Raw genomic sequence first — 19,470 nt, forward strand, 5'->3', positions numbered from 1 at the left:
GCACATTCCTAAAGATCCCCCTCCATATGTTTCTATTGTTTTCTCTAAAAGGGGCAAGCATATTTTGACCATGATGTCATGTATTTTGGTCTACACTACAAGCGAATTCATTGATGAGCTTATACTTGCCTTCTTACACCCCAGGATAGCCTCCTGCAACCATGTATGATTATGCCTAGTTCATAGCTTAAATAATGCATGAACAATCTACTAGAAATAATAATGAGAGAGTATTCAAATACTCATCTATACTATACCACCTACTTTTTTATTATCAGTTAGACAGGTTTCCTTTCACGCTCCATAAGCTTGATACCAAAGGCCAGCATAGGTTTGTCATTTTTTAGACCCCACTGTTCCATAAATTTGAATCACCATATACCTATTCAGATCTCATAGATTCTTTTGTTCATCTAGTCATGACCATGCTGATAGGAAATCCTCCACCTAGAATAAGTCTAGATATAAAAAGAGTCGTTTAGTTGTCGAAGCAAAGCAAAGTGGGAGATTGGTACCTTTACCAAAACCACATAAATAAGGATTTATGGTTGCCATATTGCACCATATAAACTACCCAAATACCACCCCATGAGGTTATTTTCTCTGGAATATTACAGGAAAATAATGAACTCAAATGAAGTTAATTTTGATGTGGCCAAGAAGAAAACCCAATTTAAAGTCAAAAATTAGTTGGGCCCTTTCATCTATAATTCTATAGAAGCAAGACACAAAGCTGATCTCATTTTGCAAGAAATGAAATTCCAAAAAAGTTTCATGTGGAGATATGACCCTCAAGGATTCATGACCAGAGTTAGGTAAAAGGTCAAATTGGGGCCTTACATTCATCACCCCATACCTGAGATAGAAGCATATGCCAATCAATCTGAGTGGTTGGAGAACACTCTTATAGATAGGGATAGTACAAAGGTAGACAATGAAAATACCTTGATTGATTTAAAGAGGCAGCTTGATGAGAGCTCGTTTCTGCAGGTACCTAAACAGCAAGAACCCACTATGAGTATCCCTCCTATCATGCAGATTCCCCAAAATGAAGAAATAATTCCCAAGAGAAACATAGAGGGATCCTCCACTCCAGGCATGGATACATCTAATGTATAGTGTGAAACCAGTGAAAACAGAAGGAAAATGCTCAATCATATTTCTGAACAAGAAGATACAGAAGGCTCAGCACATGTGACCAACACTGAGTTGGATAGAAGCAGGGGCACAACCCCATCTGGGGAAACAAAAGAACCATCCACATCTCAAACTTAGATGTTGGAAAGGCAGCTAAGTGTAGAAGTTTCTTCATTCATTAGGCCTATTGATAAGGACAAGGACATAAAGGACAGATATAAATAAATCAAGCTGAGGAATGAGAAACTGAAGGCACAAACTTATGCTTAGTATCTTAGACTCACACCCACCAATCAAACTAGGTTGATGTCAGCTTTTGGCATGAAAGAGGGAAAACTACAAAGGTCTTCCGTAAATCCCACGGTACCACAACCAAGGACATCAACAGATTTCAAAAATATTGCTTTCGAGGTGTTGGCAAGGGATATTCATCCCATTGACCAAATGGAATTTCATAAACAGGCTGGAGAGATGATATACTCCACCCTGACAGGTAAAGCCATAGCTACCAATCAGCTACATAGTTCATTGACCAATATCTCTTCTTAGTATCATTTAGGGAAGGGTTCCTCACAAGCCAAGGATACTAGAATCAAGTCTTTGGAAGACTTAGTGATTGAGTTGGGACATGATCACAAAGACATTAAAGCCACAGAACAACTGATAAAGAAGAAAAATGATGACATTGCAACACTAAAAAAACAACTGAAGGTACCTTAGCTACAACATCCCCAGAAACAAGAGGTCTTAGAGAGCCAAACCAGACATGAAGAGATGATGGACTTAGTCCTAAAACTTAATGACCAGCTAATGGAAATAGAGAAGGAATTGGACAGTTTCATCTAATTGAAGCAAAGTGACATTGACACTACATATGCAAATGTCATCCCAATAGTCTCAACAATAGTCCCTTCCACATTGGTAGCCTCATTGGCTCCCATATCTTCTATGCCTACAACACAACCAGTTTCTACAGAGGCTACGCCAACAGCAGGTACATCAAGAGAGGAAGAAACAAAGTTGGTAAAATCCATGGAGGAAATTTCTATACAGGAAACTGAAATGAATAAATTAAAAGAAAAGGTGACAAGCTTGGAAACAAATTACAAGATTTCCAAGATCATGCACAAGGAAGAAGTGCAGAAAACTGCCAAAATGAGTGACAGATTGAAGGCCATGGAGAAAGACTTAACATTAGAGAAACCCCTTGGGCAAGCCAAGGGACTATTATGGGCCAATATCATTGGCTTTGTCAATGATATTTGGCCATCCATTCAAGTGATTTTTGAAAAGATACAACTAATAAAGATAGCTACAGAGGCTATCCAAAAGGTCAAGTAAGAATTGGGAGACATGCCTGAAGATGCAACCAGACTTATTCACTTCATCAATAGTAAAAATAAGTATGAATTTCAAGAGTTGGATATAGAGGACATGACAAAAAAAATTTAGAGGTAAGAAAGGTCCTTTCAAAGAATAACTTAATGCTAAACTTGGAGGACAAATGTTAGAACATGTAGGTATCCATTGATAGATTCATGGCTAAGTTTAAAATTTTTAGGGAGAAAGGGTTACGCAATCCCTTGGTCATTAATGAAAATCTCATGACACAACAGGATTATAACAGTAAAATCAAAGAGCTAGCTAAGTAACATGCCAACACATCATCATTCAAAGCATTACCAACATGCAAGGTCCTTTACCAGAAATTTGAAAACCTGTTTTACCTCCAGCATGAGGTAAAAAACTTGTTCATGACTAGCCCTACTTTTGCCATGTATATTGAGGCAGATGAAATTTATAGGAGGATGTTGAAAATCAAGTTACCTGATGATGAATTATGCGAAACATTTGACTGATTTAATGTAGTAAAATATAGTAAAAAGGTTAACATACAGTAAGCAGGGTAAGAAGTCAAGACACATCAGTAGAGTCAAAGAGTGTCAGTGTCAAAGTGTATCAGATGAAAATAAAAGGTTAATAAAGCTTCCAGTGTAAGAGTGCAAATAGCAAGGCAACATAAAGGGCTAAAACCAAACCATAAAGGCCACCGATACCACAATAATTGGGACAACATGAAAGAAGTTCAATAGCTATCTCTATCTTCTTGCAAGAAGATATTTTTTTCCTAGATTAAATCTCAAGTTATTTTGAGATATTCTGTAATAATTTTTTGTATAAATAGTTCACAATTTGAAGTATGTAGTGTGGATTCTTATAGATTTTTGTAGACTTCTTGATCAAAATACTGTAAAGCTACTGTATCATTGGATGAGCCAACAATATGGATTGATGAATAAAGAAGAGTTATTTCATAGGATTCATGTGTTGAGAAGAGTGTGGACAAGTATTCTCTTATGTTATTGTTATCTTTCTTAAAGTTTTTCCACAATCTTTAATGTGTTTCTAAATACGAATGCTATAACCGGAATAATATCTTGGAATTTTTTTAAATACACTTTTTTTTAACAGCTAGGCATATAAATGTCTTCAACTAATAATCTAAGTTAAGGAATTCTTAATTTCTCCTTAGTTTAGGTTGTTTCTTGCTAATACAGATCAAAGGATTCTTAATTTCCCTTTTCTTTTGATTACCCCTCTTTTCCTCATTCACATCCCACTCTGAGAACCCTTGATTGCTCTCTCACCCTGATTGAAGCCTTTTCACCCTCCTATTCCAAAGCCCTGCACTTTACTCTGCTAGCTTGCCCTTTGAACATTCCCATTAGTGAGTTGATCCAGTTTTGCTAACCTTTTGTGACTCCATAGCCCAATGGTCTAAAGACATCATTCTATCCATCTGTTTCAAGGATCCCACCACCCAATTCCAAGTACAAATCAAACTCCCCCTGAATATTTATAACTAGCCTAAAATCCCAGCAAACAAAGCCAAATCATATAGAGAGAGCACTCTTTGAGCCTAGGTTAGCTAGAGCCTATGCCCAAAAGTTGGTTTGTGGTTACCTCGGTCCTTTCCTTCTTCTAATAACTTCTAGGGAAAAGTTCTACGTGATAACATAGTGGCGACCATACTGGGGAAATCGAACACTTAGCCCTAATAAAGCTTTAAGAAAGCTCTAAATCTAATTCTAAGCATCTTAAAGTCATTTGTTAGAAGTTATTTTGGGAAAATCTCACAAAAACAATTAATTTTTTTTTAAATTCTAGCTTCTAGGAAGACTCATTTTACTAGGGCTAATCCAGATCCAAACCCTACCCCAGTAGTTGATAATCCCAACCTCATTTAAAGAAAATCTAAAAAGAAAGAAAGTTCAATTATCCAAATACCACTAGTAAGCAGATTCATGTCCTGATGAGTGGTTATTTTTAGAACTTCCCTTTGATGTGCCATTTGATCTTTCATTATTTAGAACAAAATTTGAAAGTGCACTTGATGAAATTGTTCTAGACCATGATTTTTTTGCAGAACTTGAAGTCCAAAAGGCCAACAAATCAATTGATGAATACATTCTGAAATCTCCACAATCATCAATTAATAATGCCAAGATCCCTGAGCTTTTTGAACAATTGTCCACTACTTCGAGTTCACCATTGTTCCCTTCAACTTCTGAAGTCCATTCTTCACCACCATTTATACCTACACTCCCTCACCAACCTATCATTACTCATTCACCACCTACTAGTCCTAGTTCTTCATCCATTGTTGCATCATCTCCAAGTACCTCAACCCCACATCTCAGCCTCTCCCAACTTACAGCCATGGAATATAGATATTCTCCTCTTGTGTTACCTTCCCCACTTGGTTCTTTGCCAGCAAACTACCAAAGTAAAATTGTTCAATTTGATGGCACATGACACTACACTAAACAACATCATGTCAATAAAATGACAAATTATTTTGAATTACATGAAATTGATATTGGTGATGTTCAAATGAGACTATTTTCTCAGACTTTAGCCGGTGATGTTAGGAAATGGTTTAGAGAATTTCCTGCTAATAGTATTGATAGTTTAGATATGTTTTAACAACAATTTTTGAATAGATGGGAAAACAAAAAGAATCCCTTACAAATGCTTTCAGAATATGAGAGAATTAGAAGGGGATCTAATGAAACTATTCAAGGTTACTACACTAGATTCAACAATATATAACACAATCCCAGTTAACCTTAGACCCCCACCTAACTTAGCAATACTAAAGTTCCCTGATGGTTTTGACACAAATATGGCATACCAACTTAGGGAAAGAAACCCCCAAATCTTAGAAGAAATGTAAAGTGTAGTAGTTAGTGTAGAAGCTAATTTGTTAGCTAAAAGGGCTAGAGTTAGAAATGAAAGGAGAGGAACTGCAAAGGATGAAACTTCACCATCTAACATTAAAATAGATAGTTTAGCAAAAATTATGGAAAAACTAATGGATATAATAGACAACATAGAAGGAAAACCTCAATGGGATAACCAACAAGCACCTCTAGTCAGAAACCCAAATTTTAGAAAAAAAACAAAACATTGGGAAAATGGACTAGATCAAAACATCGGGCCTCCTTTTCAAGAAAATTATGCAGAGAAATCCCATTCAGAAAATCCAGAACTAGATACACAAATTAACCTAATGGGAATAAATGATGAGAATATTGTTTTTCTAACCCGAGATGAGCAGGAACTGTATATGCTGTAGCAATTACAAGTACAGTCTGGGGAATCATTTGATTACAAACAGGGATTTGACTCTGCCATATTTGAAGTGAATAAATAGTATAACCTAAGAAGAAAAGAGAATTTTGATGTCCCTAAGAAAACAGTGAAAAATGAACCCAAGAAAATAAAAGAAGCTCCAGTTTCAAAAATCCTCCAAATTCTCCCTAGGCAGAACCTGAATCCTTCTGGCCCCACAATTGTAGACATAACCTCTGATCAACCATCCACTTCAATTCTACCTAATGAATCAGTGGACAAAGTTCAAACTATCAGATTTGAAAATCCACACAAGGAGATCCCCAATAAAGGAAAAGAAGACAAGCCTACTCAAATCCCTGCTGCAAAAATTCAAAACCTTCAAACAGAAAAAGTCTCTTTTCCATTCAATTTGGGAACAGAGATAGCAAAGCTAAATATTTCAATTCCATTAATAGAACTAATCAAGAATGAAACTTATAAATCACAGATAAACTAGACCTTAAACATTTCTAAAAATGACGATTCAGACAACTTGTTTGATGACCAACCAGAAGTCATATTTGGTCTAGATGTTAATGGAAAACCATTGGAAGGAGGAGTTCCACCTTTTTACATTAGCCTTAGTATCCATGAAAAAATTCTACACAATGCAATGTTGGATTCTGGGACCTCTCACAACTTAATGCCCAAATCAGTGATAGAGAAATTAAGCCTAGACATTACAAGGCCTTATAAAGACTTATTCTCATTTGACTCTAGTCAAGTAAAGTGTCTAGGATTGATTAAAGACCTATGTGTTACTTTGGTTCAATATCCTACCAAAAGCATCCTTATGGATATTGTGGTTCCTAACATCCCACCAAAGTATGGCATGTTGTTATCTAGATCATGGGGAGACAAACTTCAGGGATCCTCACAACTGGATATGTCATATGCAACAATCTCTATTTTTGGACAACCTAAGAAACTATACTGAGAAACCCTAATGAAATATATGGTAAGTAGCCAGGATCGGCCTCAAAACATACCCATCTACTCCATACACTCAAATATCGATTCTTTTATCCTGTATAATGCTGATCAAACACAAGAAACAATTTTATACAATACTAAAAGAAATTGTAGTTTCTACACAACATGAAACAGACCAAACTACAAAACTATTCGATAAACAAGACAATCAAATTGATATAATTGATGAGAAATTTGTGGCACCAGATAGTGTAAATATAGATCATGAGATGTTATGGCATTTAGATTTTGATGGATCAGTCAATAGGCTAGGAGCAGGAGCAGGAGTGTGGATATATAACTTGGAAAATGATTACTCAGAAGGACATGCTTATAGATTAAATTTCAGATGTACTAATAATATGGCTGAGCATGAAGCATTAATTTTAGGTCCTAATTTAGTTAAGAATCTAGGATCTCAAAGAGTTTCTATCATGGGAGACTCGAAACTAATTGTAAAACAAATTAATGCTGTATATATGACAAAGGACCCTAGACTAAGTTGTTATAGCGACACTATTGTAGAAATATTTAACACTTTCCTAGAATCAAGGCTTGTAGTAATTCCTAGAAAACATAACATGCAAGCCCATAGTTTAGCAGTGATTTCTAGTACCCGTAAATTACCCTTCCAACCCAACCATGAATATACTACTAAAGCTAGGCATAGACCTACAATTCCAAATAATTTGAACAATTGGCAAGTATTTTCTAATGATAAACAGATAAATAACTTTTTAATTTCAGAAGAAGAGTTTGTAAATAGCAATATAGATATTGATACATCAATAGATCCTGACACTAGGGATAAGATAGAAATAAATGAGATAGGAGGTCATGAAATAGATAGACTGAACCCAACTAAATGTACCAAATTAGATGTAGATAACTTAGAGAATATTGAGATTGATGAAATAATCAGTGAAGAAACTGAAGTAATTACTCTCGAAGATAACTTCTTACCTAAGGAATTAACCCCTCTGGAAGATTTATTTTATTCAAATGGTGTTCCTAGGAAACCTAAAATGGAACCTTTAAGGTCTGATATAGAGGAATGTAATATATGCACCGATGAAAATCCTAAATTGGTCAAAATTTCAAAATCATTACCTCCACTGAAAAAGTAAAATACATTGAGTTGTTGAAATACTTTCAGGATGTCTTTGCTTGGAGTTATGAGGACCTCAAATCCTATGACACCAACATCGTTCAACACACAATTCCTATTAAAGAAAATCAAAAGCCTTTTAAACAAACTTATAAGGATGAATATTGTCTCATTACCTGCAATTGAAAAAGAAATTCAGAGGATGTATGATGCCAAAATAATTGCACCAATCAGATTTTTTGATCGGGTCTCAAACTTGGTGCCAACTAGAAAGAAAACTGGTGAGATCAAACTCTCTGTGGATCTCTGAAACCTCAACAAATTGTCACTAAAAGACAATCATCCTATCCCAAAAATGGACCACATTTTATAGAGAGTATTTGGATCAACCAGAATCTCATTATTGGATGGGTTTTCTGGTTACAATCAAATATTGGTTCATCCAGACGACCAACCTAAAACCATCTTTGCTACTCCTTGGGGCACATTTATGTATTCGAAAATGGCTTTTGGGCTAATGAATACAGGAGCCACTTTCTGAAGGGCTATGGATATAGCCTTTGCAAAAGAAATTCATGATTTTCTTGTGATATTTCTAGATGATATTATTGTATTTTCAAAATATGATAATCAACATTTGGATCATCTAGGGCAAGCTTTTATTAAATGCAAAAAGTTTGGAATCTCCTTGAACCCCAGAAAGTCTTTGTTTGGGTTAGAAGAAGGAAAGTTGTTAGGTCACATAATTTCAAAATATATTATAAGAATATACATTGCTAGAATAGAAGCCATCTTGCAAATAAGACACCCTAGGAACATTAAAGAGTTACAAGCTTTCTTAGGAAAAATTAATTTTCTTAGAAGATTCATATCTAATCTGGCAGAGTTAATTAAATCACTAAAAAACATGATGAAAAAGGACTCTATCATAAAATGGACTATTGAGGCTAAGAAATCCTTTGAAGATATTAAACTAGCCTTGACTAAAACACTTTTGTTAATCAGTCCTCAATTTGACAGAGATTTCATCTTATTTTCCTTTTCTTTTGAGCACACAATTGTTGCAGTACTACTGCATAAAAGTGACTAGGGCTATGAACAACCCATTGATTTCTTCAGCAAATCCCTAAGAGATGCCACCTTGAAATATAATATAATGGAAAAACAAGCCTTGGATTTGGTCAAAGCCATTAAGGACTTTACGTTGTACATCCTATATTCTCATATAGTGCCCTACGTTCCTAATTCAGTAGTTAAAGACATCTTAACTCAGGATGGTCCTAATGGAAAGAGAGGAAAGTGGATTGCTACTACTTTAGAGTATGACTTAGAAATCAAACCTACTAATTTAATCAAGGGCCAAGGTTTAGCCAAGCTCATGGATAAATAAAACTGTCAAGCCTTGGATATAAAATTTATTGCAGAAATAGATAATGAAGAGTGTTTCTAGGAAAACTAGTGTCTTTTCGATCGACTAGCCCGCTAGGTTTGGCAGCTACCCTAGAAACAATAGTTTAAAGTAATTCAACGATTTATTCTATGCACAATAGATAAGAGAAATATGAGAGGACCAACCTGGAACTTCCGCTTAATCCTTTGCTTGATCTTTCTCCCCCTTGACAGAGCTTGCAACTCCTCTCTGTACTTATCCCGCTTGAAGAGTACCTGTAGAAACATAGTAGCAAAGAACCATCAAAGCATCTTGATCTATTGTATCATAAGAATTACAGAATCAGATGTATAATGAACATACAATGGCATTCACAAATAATAACATTCACAAGTGCACAATTATATGGAAGAAAAATTGAAGAACTTTATTAAATAAAAGGGATAATTACAACCCAGTTGTTTGATCCAGCATCATCCTCCCAACATCAATCCCTATTAACCTCATGAAATAGCAAGATCACACCAAAAATACAATTCTCTTATCTCAAATACAAACTACCAGCACTTATTTGCAATTCACAATATTCTAGCCTCTAGATCTCTTAGATGAGGGATCCATTTATAGATGTGTGCAAGGGTGTGAGTTATCTCTGGGGTTTTGATTAGTGTCATTCCACTTGTTACAATTGATTCCACTTGTTACAATTGGTTCCACTTGGATATTTCTTGGATCTCTTACTCATCCTTGGGTGAATTCAGAGAGGCAAGTGTCATAAGAGAAGTTTCTAGAAGATTCCATGAGTATCCACTTAGCAAAATGTCTCGGACATTTGTCCATCCTCACCCATCATACCCTATAGAAGGCCTCATCAGTATTCATCGCACCTGAGCAGTGTACCACTTAGTATGCATCGCACTTGGCCAGTGTAGCAGTTAGTGTGCTTCAGTTTGGGCCATTTCTAGATGGTTTTTCAGGTGGAACTTTTTGGAAATCATGTAATTATATGACCATGTTCTTTTAGGGTATGAAATAACTCTTTTAGGGGTTGAAAAAGCCTAATTTATCGACATATAAGATTGGGGTTGAAGTGCCCAAATATTTCTATAACAGTTTCCCCCTAAAGCATGAAGTCGTAAATCTTGATGTCGGGTGAAATGCTTTATCATGAGGATCCGAGGTTTCGAACTGGAAGGTGACCTGTATAAGATACAACACAATACATCATCATAATATAATTTTCATGATTTAGTTGACGTGGGAATTCCCATGCTCAGATTTATAAATTCATTTCATGTACATAGATTAGATAGTTTTCTGATGATTCTTCAGATGTAGAGTCATCATCCTTGATTCAGATGATTGTCTGTGCAGCTTCTTTGTACATTTGATGTCTTTATATCATTGAATATATCGCAACCTGAATGGATGAAACTAGATATGGGGTCTTCAAACTCATTTAATCCTCGCCTGATGAACAAGTCAATCCATGTGAAGAGATGTTCTGAAGTGGAACATGGAAAGACATCACCTTATTACCAGCCAATAATGTGAGCTGTTAACAGGCGTGAGAGGAATCACCGATAATGATAATGACCCTCAAGGTACTATAGTACAATTCATGTGGTGTGAATACATGATCCGATGTCGAACACCACGCAAAATCTTTCGGTCGAAGGCCATTGATGTCAACCTGTCGCCGGAAGCGAGAAACTTGCCATTGAGGTATGCAAACTTCAAAGCACTGAAAAGGGTGTTTCTAAGTCAACTTCTTGGATAAAGATCTGATGCCAACAAGAAGCGACTCATTGTAGGAGGGCCTTGATGTATCCCACATTTATGACATGAAACGAAGCAAATGATTTCTGGAGGTGAAAACCATTTGACGGCACAAGGTTCAGGAATGGCAGTCATGAAAAATGAAGGTTGAAGATATTGCAATGGATGAGTCATTAACTGGATTGTGGTTTCTCAACTGAATGAATTCTCTTGAACATGTTGGTGACACTGAGATGGATTGGTAGCATTAACCCCAAAAGATGGATGGTGTGGAAGACCAATGGTTAGATGACTAGTGAACAAAATAACCCAACCCGACTCAATAATGGTGATGGAATGAAAGTGTCATGTTCAAGAGCGACCTGCTACCATAAGTTTCTTGAAGTTTCTTCCCTTTTTCCCCAGTCATTTCTGACCAGTACCTCTTTATTTTTTTCAAGCTTGAGGAGGATAACATATTTTTCTTATATAATTTTCCCTTAAGGAAAACATGTTGCTATGTTTTAACGAGTCTAGCGATAGTGAAACTCGGTCTTGTCTAGAATGGACAAGTTTGTCACTATTGTTTTAACGAGTTTAATGATAAGGATAAATCAGTCCTTTTCATGTTTAGAGAGTTTGAAAAGGGACAAAAAGGAAACTCCAGCAGTTATTTTCTGTAGCATAATCCCTTAAGTTCAAAAAAGGATAAAATAATACAAAATGGATGACTTTTCTAATCACTTTAACGAGCCGAAAAAGACAAGTGCTCCAAATTTTTCGTAGGATAATACCTTGGGTCTGAAAAAGATTTAAAATATACAGGAGGGATGGCACTTCCAATCACTTTAATGAGTTGGAAAGGCCAATTGCTCGAGAATCTTTTCATATTTAACGAGTCTGAAAAGGGTTTAAAGGAGACTCAATTTTGAGGAACGAGTGGTGTCTAGGGTAGCAATTGGTTCTGGGTAAGCTTGGAACTTCTCAAAACATGGTCTTTTCTAAGAAGAGGTTGGCTAACAAGACCACTCGTTGCAGCTGTTCCTCAAAATGGTAAACAACGAAGTGGAAATGTATGATCGGCCAAAAGAAGGGAGGTGATGGTAGGTGCACAACCAATGCTCAAAAGGCTAATAGCATGGCATTCACAAAGAATATTTACTAAAGGTGGGTTAATTTTATAACAAGCTTCAACGGTGGGGGAACTATGCTCGGTTTTTAGTTTCATTTTTTTACCCAAGCTAGAAACATCAAGACTAAAAAGCTAGAAAAGGCAAAACTGAAAAGCTAGAAATGACAAAACTAAGAAGCTAGAAAATCAAAATGAAAAAGGTTTGCGTTCCCCCATTGTGATGAAAAGCAGAGTCTCCAATAGCCATATGGAAATTTCTAAGGTTCGGTAGGATGGTTTCGTCCGCAGAATAGACAAAACACTTCCTTGGCTTCGTTTGCGGAATAGACAAAGGTGAATGGTGTGTCAGACCAATCACATAATCTATAGGGAAACTTATCTTTTCAGTTCGGTTCATCCATAGAATAGACAAGGGTGCATGCCCCCTAAGCTTCATTACATTCACCAGACTACTCCTGGTAATCAAGTGGATGGAATGAAGGTTGGAGTGACACATTTGATGCACAAGGACCATTTAGGGATGATGTTTGACTTGGAGCTGTGCTTGAACCAGGAAATGAAAACTGTTCAACAGTGAAAATTTTGCCTTCGTGTGGGAAACACATCACTTGGAAGAGTGTTGAAACAATAGCTTCCATGCTATAAACATAGTCACGTCCAAGGAGTAGATTGTAATCTAACGGTCCCGTGACTACCGTCACGTTCAGATGAATGGTTTTCCTTCCCAAAGTTATCAGTAACTTAGGAAGGATCCCTAATGGTTGACAGGTTCCTTTGTTAAAGCCTGAAAAATTCTTTGTAACAAGCATAAGCGATGGTGAACCAAGCACTTTCCAAGCGGTTGAGGAAAGGATACTCACTGATGCCCCTTCATCTATGATAGTGCCATACATGATCATTTTGTAAACTTACACTATGATCCGGAAAGGTACATAAGAAGGAAGGCGGGATCTTGCTAGTCGATTCCAATCAAAAGAGGTGACTAGACTACTTGGAGAAAGTATCAAATAAACGGGAGAAATAACCCCATGATTTACGAGACTGGGGGGATTTTCCTCCTATTGTGAAGGAACGGGCGAGTTGCCCCCAAGTTCATCGGACTCTGAAGTAACAAAAAGAGTTTGAATGGTATCATTCTCACTCTCTTCTGGAAGGGTATGATCTTCTGAAGGTAAAATTGGGTTAGTTGTCACCTCGACCTATTGACTTTGGTTGGGTATAGACTCATAAGATTCACTTTTAGCGTGAGTGGTTTCGACCAATGGTTGATTTAAGACAGTCGGTTTTTCAACTAGTAAAAGACTTGGGGAGAGTTTCCTATAGCCAGATGGAAGTCACTGTGGTGAAGTAGGATGGTTATTGAATACACTTTTGGCCTCATCCAGAAAAGGATAACGGTGAAGGGAATGATTACCTTCACATAACCTACATGGAACTTTGATTTTTCCTTTCTATCCATGAACCTCACTATCACTAGTTGATGGTGTATTATCAACATGATCACCAAAGGTTGATGACATGGGATGGTATGAACGAGGAGACCATTCTCTCAAGATCCATTGAAAGCAAGGAGAGTCTCGATGAAAATGGTCTCCTCTACAAATTATGCAAGGAAATTTAGGTTTGGGAGCTTTAATGTGCAGGTTTTCACCAGATGATTCATGGTTTCCCCCTTGTTGAATTGAATTCTTCTTCTTCTCCTTCCCTTTCTTATTCTTCTCCGCCACCTGGTTACTAACATCACTACTTTCACCAAGCGAAGAGAAAGAAGGGGACATAGAAACAAACGAAGAAGAAGGCGAAGGGTCAACTTCAGTATCAACTGGATGCTGATTCGATTGCGAAGGAACGATGACGTTTTGAACCACAGAGGTTGAGAATAGCCATACTGGTAGGCCAATGGTAATTCTCAGAAGGGACAATGTGGCCATATATGGAGCACCAATATTTTCCTAAGAATAAAAAGGACTAGGATTCCCCTCAAAAGGGATTCCTTGATTGATGGATCCCAGATTTGTCTCCATATATCTCAACCTAAGATTGACTAAGGAATAGGGATGTTATTCTAATTTCAATTAATTTTAATGACGCTTTGACATAACTTTTCTTTTTCAATTTTTAAGAGTCGAGAAAAAGCTAAAGATGACCCTAGTCTCCTTCGATTTTTAATGAGCCTGAAGTGACAAGTGCTCAGATGGACCTTTTCTTTTAAAGGGTCAAAAAGGAATGAAAGTGACTACTCTAGAAAATATAGATAGAGGGATTACCAAACCAATCATAAAACTGTAATATACACCTTGGTGATAAATTAAATATAAATTACCAAGGACTTATGTAGGGCAGTCAATCTTCTTGAATGTTGTGTTCAATGCATTGTGATCAATAGTGCGGTAGAATCAGCTTCCTATGGATAAAGGATATAAGTCTATTGTGGTCTCCCAATATATACTCGACGGTTTGGGGAGCACAAGTCCATGCTAGCACTTGTTGTAGCAAGAGGAGGAATCACCCAACCTTCAATGAAAACGATAGTTACTAGTTTTTACGACGTTGGAACACGTCACTAGCCTAGACCTCTAGATGTGTTGCGTTAGGTTCCAAGCATTGTTATGTTGAGATTTATCTTAGAGTTGATCTTGTTTAAATTTTACCTTTTAATAGTTCACCGTGTGATGTTGATTTAAAATTCCTAAAATGCAATCTACAATGATAAACAATCGTTGTTTATTTTTAGCAATGAAAATCATAGCTACTAGGGAAAGAATATTCCAATTCTTTCAAACAAACTAAATGCACTTTCCTAAATCATTTTTCGCACACAAACTAAATGAAAATGCAAATGTATGTATTTGTTTTCCATTCCCCTTAATGTGAAAAATGCCAAAAAGGAAAACTAATTGTAGCAAAGATCTGAAATATTTTACTCAAAGCGACATTTTCGACAATTTCTTTTTCAAAATAGAAAGGAAGACTAAACGAAACTTTTCAATTTCAAATATAAAATGATTTTGACACTTCAAATATAAACTAATCAAATAAAATACATGACGAAAAGTTCAATCGACTATCCAAGGAAGGAAGAATCCATGACACTTCTCTTTTTGACACAAAACGACAGTTACGACACTTTTTGTACCAAAACGACAGATCGATTTAAGCAACTTTGCGACAAAGGATTGTAAGCTATGGAAAAATACATAAAAAAATTTACTAATCCTAGCCAATGGAGGCTGATATATGTGATGCAAGCAGGCTTCAGTAATGAGCCACTGTTCATAAGCAACAAATCAATTAAACAAGACCTAAAACAAGGACAAAAACCCAAAATTTCTCGAATGGAAATAGGTTCATCAGTCATCACAACTGGGCTTCACAAAAACATGGATGCATCGCACTTGATAGAATCAAGAGGTGTGATGCATACTGGTTGATAGTGACAGACAGTGTGATGGGCCAGGGAGCGCAACTGAAACGGGTTTTGGCACAAATTTGCAGTTGTTTTCAATGAGTTAAGCTAAGCTATGATGGATAGTAAAGATAAAAGTATAGAGGCAAGTCTTGAGAGGTTACTAAGCTACCAAAAGGGGATCTAGAATTATTGTAAGTCAAATGTTTAATTCATAAATGAAACCAGAGATTGACTGAAGCAGCATTCATCTACTATGCAATTGCAGAGCAAGAGCAGTTCGAAGGCAACCTGGCCGATTTCAGGCTCTATTTATAGTTTATAAAATAAACAATAACAATAGAAAAACATCTACTTGATCCCTAGTGGAGTCGCCATTTTGTTTCTAGGAAAACTAGTGTCTTTTCAATCGACTAGCCCTCTAGGTTTGGCAACTACCCTAGAAACAACAATTTAAAGTAATTCAATGATTTCTTCTATGCGCAATAGATAAAAGAAAGATGAGAGGACCAACCTGGAACTTATGTTTAATGCTTTTCTTGATCTTTCTCCCCCTTGACAGAGATTGCAACTCCTCTCCATACTTATCCTGCCTGAAGAGTACCTATAGAAACACAGCAGCAAATAACTATCAAAGCACCTTGATCTATTGTATCATAAGAATTACAAAATCAAATGTATAATGAACATATAATGGTATTCACAAATAATAACATTCACAAGTGCACAATTATATGGAAGAAAACGTGAAGAACTTTATTAAATAGAAGGGAGAATTACAACCCAGTTGTCTGATCTAGCATCATCCTCCCAGCATCAATCCCTCTTCACCTCATGAAATAGCAAGATCACACCAACAATACAATGCTCTTATCTCAAATACAAACTACCAACACTTCCTTGCAATTCACAATATTCTAGCCTCTGGATCTCTTAGATGAGCGATCCATTTATAGATGTGTGCAAGGGTGTGAGTCATCTCTGCGGTTTTGATTAGTGTCATTCCACTTGTTACAATTGGTTCCACTTGGAGATTTCTTGGATCTCTTACTCATCCCAAGCAAATTCAGAGAGGAAAGTATAATAAGAGAAGTTTCTAGAAGATTCCATGAGTATCCACTTAGCAAACTATCTCAGACATTTGTCCATCCTCGCCCATTGCACCCTATAGAAGGCCTAATCAGTATGCATTGCACCTGAGTAGTGTACCACTCAGTATGCATCACACTTGGCCAGTGTAGCAGTCAGTATGGTTCAGTTTGGGCCATTTCTGGATGGTTTTTCAAGTGAAACATTTTGGAAATGATGTAATCAGATAACGATGTTCTTTTAGGGTATGAAACAACTCTTTTAGGGGTTGAAAAACCCTAGTTTATCGACATATAAGATTGGGGTTGAAGTGCCCACATATGTCTATAACAAAGAGGATATGGCGACTCCACTAATCTGCCAAGCCTTTCTTAAGTCACCTTGCAATGCTGATACTATTTACGTTTTACTGAATTTACAAGCTCCTCCTAAATTATCTAGGACTAAAAGCAGATTTTTCATGATGAAATCCTTAAAATTCTCTATAGTAGACAATGCTTTGTTTTGGATAGATCATGAAGGTATTCTTCTCAATTTCTTATTAAAATATGAATCTGACAAGTTGTTGGAAGAATTTCATGCAGGTGACTGTGGAGGACACCTTTACTAGAATACCACTATGGATAAAATCCTTAGAGCTAGTTTCTACCGGCCTACCTTGTTTGATGATGTCAAAAAATATTTGTCCTCCTATCACAAATGCCAAATTTTTTAGGGGAAAAAACGATCTTACCTTTACCCCTCACGCCAATCTCTGCAGAAATACCTTTTCAACAATGGGGTTTGGACTTCATTGGTGAACTTCACCCACCCTTCTCTTCCCAACACAAATGGCTCCTCACATCCACAGACTACTTCACAAAATGGATAGAAGCCATACCTTCAAGGCAAACCACAGATTTTATTATCGTAACCTTCCTTGAAACCTATATTCTATCAATATTTGGATGTCCAACTAAGCTCATTACTGATAATGCAACAACCTTTAAATCCAAAATAATGATATATTTTTGCAATAAATACCATATCACCCTTGTCCATTCCACAACCTATTACCCTCAAGGTAATGGACTAGAAGAATATTGAAATAAAATCCTAGTAAACATCATCAAGAAGTTACTAGAGGACAATAAGAAAACTTGGAATTAAAAGCTAGTCAATGCCTTATGGGCAGAGAGACTAACTACTAAGAAATCAATTAGTACTTCTTGCTATCAACTAGTCTATGGGATGGAAGTTACTTTTCCATCTTCCTTGGGAATACCAGTGATGAAGTTACTTCAAGAATTACAATTTGAACCAAATAGTATCCAAAGAAGAATCAACCAAACAATTCATCTATAACAAACCGTAGAAGAGGTCTATGTCAGGTCTCAAGTTGTGCAGGAAATGGTTAAAAAGATTTTTGATAAGAGAACTAAGGTTGAAGATTTCTACATTGGTGACAAACTACTTAAGTGGGATTCAAGGAGGGAGGACAAAGGCAAACGTGAGAAATTTTATTTCCTATGGAAAGGTCCCTATATCATTTATACATGTCGAGGAAATAATTCTTTCTTCTTGAGATAAATTAATGGTAGAGATGCAGAAGGTGGGCCAGTTAGTGGTCGAATGCTAAAACATTACTTTGAACCAAGTTATTAATTTTCATTTCCCATTTGTACATATCTTATTTACAAAGTCTAGATTGGATTGGATGGTGATATTTGAAGTTGAAACAAACGAAAGACCCTAAGCTTTGAAAGATCTACTATCATAAGTATCAATAAAGAAAATTCACAGAAGGACACTTTACAAGGTAACATCAACAACAATTCAAAGGCTACTAATCTTTAGAGTTCTCGACATTTCACTAAAAAATTCCATCCCCAAGTGGAGCCACTGTTAGGTTCCTATACCAATAGGAGTCATAATTTTGAATGACTAAGGTTAAACCTTGTAATATTGTACATACCTTTGCTTTCTTCAAATATTTTCCATATTAAAAAAATTTAAAAATGTAAAGAGGGTATGTCCTAAAAGAAAAATCAAAGGACAAAAAGAATAAGGGAAGGTCAAAAAATTAAAATATATGAACCCCCAAAAACCAAAAAAAAAAGACCCTGGAAGTGTGCAAGTAAAAATGCCACTACTATTTACTTTTATGCATAATAATGATTGTGTGCAACTTGTTATTCATGCCACAATCCATGATAATCAAATTGTTTAATCTTGATTATACCATGCTTTAAATTTTATGTTTATAATTAGAGAATAAAATCTGAACAAACAATTTAATCTTGGCAGATCATTAGATAGGTAGAGAAAATAAAAGGAGATCATCAGTTTAATCTGAGCCCTTGGATGATATAAGGTTAGAATTAGATAATCTAGTTTTTTGAAGAAAGGGATTGATAAGGGTTTCCTAGCCTAAATTCACCCAAATAAAATGGAGAAAAAATGTTAGGTTAAGTAAATGTGTAAGTAGAAGAAAGGTTGCAGAAACATCAAGTGATTGCATAAAAGCACTTATGTCATGTTTAAATACATCTTTTAATGTGCATAAGTAGTAAACAAATCATCAACAATGGTTTACAAGTTGGTTTGATTAACTCCCCCTCATTCACTTTCCCATTTTTTACTCACTAATTTCCCCATAAAAATGTTCTAGTACTTAAATCCTTTAAGTCAATGAGGCTCAGAGCATTTCTCTAACTTTTAGAGGGACCGGACTATCGACTTGATGACTTATGGACACAAAGTGTTAGAATCCCATTCATAAAATTCATCCCCTTTCATTCCCCCTCATTAGCTTAAAAAAA

This window comes from Pinus tabuliformis, chromosome Q, assembly GCF_031772625.1.
Source record: "Pinus tabuliformis cultivar Carrire ecotype Pingquan chromosome Q, CPIR1, whole genome shotgun sequence".
Taxonomy (NCBI): domain Eukaryota; kingdom Viridiplantae; phylum Streptophyta; class Pinopsida; order Pinales; family Pinaceae; genus Pinus; species Pinus tabuliformis.